The following is a 6,986-nucleotide window of genomic DNA, read 5'->3' on the forward strand; positions in this document are numbered from 1 at the left end:
CTTTTTTTCCCATATGAAGAATAATGTTACCTGGCATAGTAATCTTGTTTGAAATTGTTTTTCATTTAACATATTGACTGTATTTCCCCATTCTTTCTTTGACTGCATTTTCTCTGAGAGGTCTGATGTTAACCTGATGGGATAGCCTTTGTAAGTAACTTGATGTTTCTCTCTTGCCAATTTTAGTATCCTCTCTGTGTCTGTGGTTTTGCCTTTGACTATGATGCATGTTGGAGAAGATCTTGGGTTGATTCTATTTGGGGTCCTTTGTATTTCTTGGGTCTGGATATTTTAATGCCTCTCTAGGTTTGGAAAGTTTTCTTTTAGGATTTCATGGGATAAATGATCAATGCCCTTATTTTCTTCACCTTCTGAGATACCAATTATCTGGATGTTTCAGTGCTTAATGGTATCTAGTATTTCTCATATATTGTCCTCATTTTTCTTGGTTATTTTCTCAGTCGTTTTGATAATTTTTTCTTAGTCAGAGGTTTTGTCTTCTACATTCAAGATTCGATCTTCTACATTATTTAATCTGCTTTTAATACTTTCCAGGATGATTTTAATATCCTGTGTCAGACTCTTCATCTCTAAGAATTCTAATTGATTCTTTTTTTTTTTTTTGAGAGGTTTTCGCTATAGGGCACGTGCGCTCGCCCGACAGACAGAGACATAGAGACAGAAAGCGAGAAATCACCCCCGGGGATGGCCATGCCACAATCCCTTCTCCTCCATTCTCCTCTCAGGATCTTGGGCATGCATGCACATGTGCCTGGCATGAGTTTTAAGCCACTGGGTCCGGGACACAAACCGCGGTCGACTACATGGGAATCAAGTGACATAGCCACTACGCTAACTGCTGGTCCCCCTAGTCGATTCTTTTTTATGGTGTCTATTTCTTTCAATTTGTGAAAGGACTTCCTCATTGTCTCTTTTCTCTTCATCTCATTTAGTTTAGTCACTATAAATATTCTGAATTGTTCATCTGACATTTCTGTGAGTTCAGTTATGTTGTCCGTAGATGACGAGGAATTAATGTTTTTCCTCGGAGGAGAGATATTTTCTTGTTTGCTCATATTTCTTGTGCCTCTGTGATGGTTTCTAGTTATCTGGTGATATATAAATCTCTAAATTGTTTGAATTAATTCTGAGTATTCAAAGGCGGTCAGGAGTAGGTGATTGGCAATGTCTCTGCTGCTCTGCCTCCCTGATGCTCACCAGCAACCTGCATTGTTGTCACTGGTCTTGGATCATTCAAAGTCCTCCCAGTTCCTAGAGAACAGGTGTGCCTGAGACTGAGCTACTGAACTTTAATTCAGGAAGATAGAGGGGATCGCGTGCCATACGCTTCAGGAAACATTGAAGTCTTAGAATTCAGAGGCATATGGCAGGGGATAAGTCACAGTCTCTTTGCAGTTCAGTCTCCCTGCACTGGAACAGATGTCAGGATGTGGCAGGGAAGGGAACAAGGTCTTCTCAAAGTCTCAATCAGCACACCTGAGAGTCCAAAGGTGAGTGGGGGAGGAGATGAGTCAGGGGGTCTCTGTTGCACAGCCTTCCAGCTACAAGCGGCCTGCCGTATCTTTTATTATTTTTACTTTTTTAGAGTTTTTGTTTGTTTGTTTGTTTGTTTTTGCTATAGGGCACATGTGTTCATTGGAGAGACAGAGAGAGACAGAGAGACAAAAAGTGAGAAATCACACCCCTCGGGGGTTGGGGGATGACCACACTGCAATCCCTTCTCCTCTTTCTCTTCTCTGGATTTTAGGCACACACACACACACACACACACACACATGCACCCTGTGTGAGTTTCAAACCACTGGGTTTGGGACTCCAACCATGGTTGACTGTGTGGGGGTGCAGTGACATAACCATTATGCCATCCATTGGTCCCCATATGTTACATATGGTGGATATCTAGCTCACAGGAAAAATGGATTAATGACTAGTTTTTTCTTGGTTTCTACAGATAATCAAAACATAATGGCTAAAGGAAATGATTATAAATGGGATATTTACAAGTAAAGTTTTCAGATAATTTGAGATCTTAAAGTTATGCTTAAATTGAATAATAATGGTTCATAAAAATGTCTGAGTCATCTTTAAATAAGTTAACATGCTTAGATTAATGAAGTTTAAATATTTCTACTATTGACTTTTAAATTTTACAAAAATGAAAAATATTGGGTTGGATCTAGTACTAAAATGTTCTGGTCTACATTGGGAGAATTTGTTAAACAGTTTTTATTTGTTTATAAAATATACATTCATGAGCTGCTGGTATATGCTGAAAGCTAAGGTAGCTAAGAGTTAAAAATTTTGGTTCTGACACCAGCAGTTAGCGTAATGGCTATGTCACTTGATTCCCATGTAGTCGACTGTGGTTTGAGTCCTGAACACAGTGGCTTAAACTCACGCCGGGCGTGTGTGCATGTGTGCCCAAGATCCTAAGAGGAGAATGGAGGAGAAGGGATTGCGGCGTGGCCATCCCCCCTGGGGGGTGATTTCTCACTTTCTATCTCTCTGTCTCTTTCTGGCGAGCGTGCGCGCCCCATAGCAAAAACCTCTTTAAAAAGTTTTGGTTCTGCATACAAGGTTATAAGCTTAATGGGGAGGAGGGAGAGAATAGGAAAATAAACTTGGAAAGCCTCCCACAAACTTTACCTGCCTCTAGGTTATAATGCTCTGTTTTTTTCTTGATAAACTTGCTTATGAAAAACAAAAGATCAATTTAAACTGGCCTTATATGAGGGTCCCAGAACTTGCTTTGGGTGGATCTTGATATGGGAAATAAGAGGCTAAGGAACTCTTGTCTGGGGACCTGGTCAAGTAGGAATCAAGGCATGGAATGGGACCGGTTAGTGTCGGAGCTCCTGGCTGTCTTTCCCCTTCCTGCCTTCTGGTGCTCCCCCTGATTTCTCTTCCATGTAGACAATCAAACTTCTACTCCTCAGGATTCTCTTCTTGGCTACATTCTCAAAAACTGGGACAAATCAGACAAACCTGTTCTCCAGCTAGAACTTTTCTGTAGCTGACTGGACAGACACTTCTTAAAACCTACAAACTGGCTCTACTCAGCTGTTCTTTATGGGAAATAAACAGACAAACAAGATTCATTTGAGTTTAGGTCCTTTAGCAATACGAAGTTCCCCATAGACCAGAGCAAATCCACGGAAATGTCACAGGACTCAGAGTTTAAAGTTGTTTTAAAAGACAAGTTCTAAATCAATCAGTCAATCAAAACAAGTTCTTGTTACAATAGGTTTCTAATATGAAAAAAAAAATTGTTCATGGGGCCTGTTATATCTGGAACAGGCCAAGGAACGTGAAGCCAAACATTTAAAGGGATAGGAGAGAAATTTATTAAGAGGTGAAGCCCCATCACAGTGACCAGACACTCAAGTGAGGGTCTGGTGCCCCTCTGCGGGGCAGCAGGGTTTTTATTCAGGCACAAGTTACATAAAACACACTTGACAGAGGGGTTGCTAGGTACTCAACAGCAATGACAGGGTCATAAGTGCATATATCTCAGAAGGATAGCTTGTGCCTAGGAAACGGGGACACATCTTTGTTTCTGTTTGACTCTCAGTGCTGGCTGCCTAGGCTGACATTAAGATGGCTGCCAGAGAAAATGGAGGAACAGTTGACAGGATAGTCTCAACATGGCCAGCAGGTAGCATAGTGGTTAGGGTGCTGGACTCCCACATGGCCAATCATGGTTCAAGTCCCAGACCTCTCTGGTAAGCACATGTACTCTATAGAAAACTGAAAAATAATACTAACAATAAAAAAAAAATAAGTAATTCTAAAAAACAAAAAACAAAACAAAAACAAAACAAAACAAAAACTCTCAGAGTTGAAACAGGGGTCAAGAATGTGGCCTTGAATGACCAGACTGCCACTACAGCATAAAAAAATAAATAAGTAATTCTAAAAATCAAAAAACAAAACAAAACAAAAACTCTCAGGGTTGAAACAGGGGTCAAGAATGTGGCCTTGAATGACCAGACTGCCACTACAGCCTTTTATAATTGAGACCAAGAAGAGGAGGCAAGGGGATGAGGGAGTGAAAGAAAGACATGATAAAAAGCACACCCAATTACTGGCTGTGTCCCAGAGATCCTCCTGTCTGATGGCTCAGGGCTCCCAGCTTAACAAAGATAACAAATGCGCCATCTGTGAATATAAGGGGCATGGGGCCAAACAGCGTCCAAATAGAGATACCCCACCATGGACACCTTTCTTCATTGCCAGCAAACAGGTCATTGGACTGCCCTTTGTCCCCTGGGATGAAGGATGCAAGGTTTAAAGACAAGCCCCCTAAGGACCCTACAACAGAAGCAGAACTGAAGAGGCCCATTCCAGCCAGCCCCAATACAAAAGGTTGTCATCACTGGGCTGGAGCCCAAGGTCATTTTGGATTTGGCGGGTAGATCAGTTACATTCCTTTTGGACATAGCAGCCAAATACTTGGTCCTGATCTCCTACTCTGGACCCACTTCTCCTCAGAGTAGCCTGGTGGTTAGAGTCAACAGGAGATCCTCCAACTGCCACTTCTCAAAACCCCTGCCTTGCCTCACAGTGTCCTGTTATACCAGAGTGTTTTTGCTCTCTATTAAGCTGAGATATTCTTGTAAAAACTAACATGATCATGTTGAGAAAAAGTGCCATTTTCAGACCTCTCTCTGCTATGTTTCATAAGGATACAAGTCTTCTGTCCCTCCTCTATTTTTTGGAAGAAAGTTATAAAGTTAAATCAGATACTTCTTTCTGATACTTCCTTCTACTTTGTAGTTTACATTTTTAGATCTTAAAGACACCTTTTCTGCATACCCTTAGCACCTGAGTCCCAATTTCTATCTGTCTAAATGGAAAGATATAATGCAATTACACTTAAGGGCTATATCATTGTTTATAAAATTAAGGACACCCCTTGGGCTCTTATTAAAGCTCTCAATAACACTACTTTAGCTTTAAATGCCTTAAATAAAATATTAAGTGATGTAGGGTCAAGTGTGATTAATTGTTTGCTATTATTACATCACATAAAAATTTACCCATATGTGTTGTTTCACTATCACTGACAATTATGATAAAATTAATACATACATACTTCATATCCAGGACAAACTTAATAAAGTTCACTTCAGTCTCTCATGGAAATGGGAGTAGCCAAACTGGCTTTTAGCCCTCTTGAGTCCTACAACAATATTTTGTTTGTTTGCTTTTTTTGAACCTTGCATAATTAATCTATTAACTAATTTGTTTCTTTTCATCTAGATGCTCTTGGACTTTAGAAGGTGCTTCAAGCTTTTCCAGCTATATCTCCTATGAACTTTCTATCAGGGACCTCTTGATAGACCTCTGATGGAAGCTTCCTGACTGCTGTCCCTGTCATCACCCCAATCTTAGCACAGAGTGGCCAGAGCAGTCTTCACCCACTTCCCTCTAACAGCAGTTAGGGGTACATCTTTGGGGGGGAGTGAAATAGGCATTGGATCTACTTATAGGTAGATAGGGTAAGGGCCCCAAAAGGAAGTTACTGTGTTTTTCTTTTTAATGAAGTCTCTGTGTTTTTTCTCTATGGTCTGATTAATGCACAATATACACCCCTTTTATAAATCTCTAAAGAATTTGTGACTTCTTGCTAATAAAGCATGCGGTAGGGATATTGAGCACACAGGCAGGTAAAGACCCAGGGTGGAGTCACCGTGTCTAAGTTTTCACAGTCAAAAGCTAGTTGCATTGGGACTCATAGCAACAGTAGTTAAGGGCAACAGTTTTTATTTAGTAACTTTATTCTAACAAAAAGTACACTACGCTATAGTCTGCTGACTCAAGGAAGAACAGGGTAATAAATCTTAGATTCCCATACGACTATTTTCTAAAGATTACTTCCTTATCAGAGAGTCATCCCATTGCACCCATTTCCTTGTCAGAGAGGCAACACATTACACCCATTTCCTTGTCAGAGAGGCAACACATTTCTCAGACTGCTAGATAAAAAATTCTCACCTCTAGCTCCTCTTCAGCTACTCATTTGGGCCCCTTTCCACTATATTAGAAGCTTTTTTTCTTCACTAATAAACTCTACTTTAGTCTCCTCTCTGTGTCTACCTCTCTAATTCTTCATGAGCATAGGATAAGAGCCAACACAGGGGTTGGGTTTGATTACACAGCACTCCTGCAACTTATTAAAAAGAATAAAGTTTTATTTGGTTCTTAATTCTGGCCATGTGGAAGGTCCTAAGTCATCACAGACTGGCAGAAGGCTGTCCATAAGTTTCTTTCTGCATTGGTCTCCCTTCGTCTGTTTGAAATCCACTAGACCCTAATCATAGGGGTCCCACCCTAATGACCTTATCATACCTTAAATCCTCACCTTGGGATATGTTGGAGGGATCAAGTTTTCACTTAACACCTTTACAAACCAAGTCCAAACATGTTATTTAGAGGGAAGGGAGACTTCCAAACTATTTGGGTCATCAGATGAGTCATGATGTATTTTCCAATGCATCATGACTTTTCTGATGACCCAGTATAAAAGAGATATAGGTCAGGTTAAGGCACCCAATAGGAGATAATGAAATATCTAAGAACTAGCAACAGTGGAAAGATTTTACCACCTCTAGGCCTGCTGGGGTAAGAGGAGACAGAAGCATAGATTCTGCTGAGAGTTGTAGCCATGGGAGAAGTACCACACTACATGAGCAGTGGCTACTGGAAGGGTACATGGCTACTGTCAAGACCATGAACCAGCCTGGAGAGAGCAGAGGTGGGTGGGGATGGGATAAATTAGGGAGAATCCCAGCACAGGAAATTAAAAAGAAGAATTAGAGGAGTATGTGAAAATCAGGAGTATGCAGTACCTGGCGGTAGAAGCAAGTGCTTCAGGAGAAGGAAGGATCAGCCATATCAAGTGCTATCAAGAGGATGCGTAAGATAAGGACTGAGACCCAACCATCGTGTTTGGCAAGATGGAG

This window comes from Tupaia chinensis, unplaced genomic scaffold (assembly GCF_000334495.1).
Source record: "Tupaia chinensis unplaced genomic scaffold, TupChi_1.0 Scaffold140534_1, whole genome shotgun sequence".
Taxonomy (NCBI): Eukaryota; Metazoa; Chordata; class Mammalia; order Scandentia; family Tupaiidae; genus Tupaia; species Tupaia belangeri.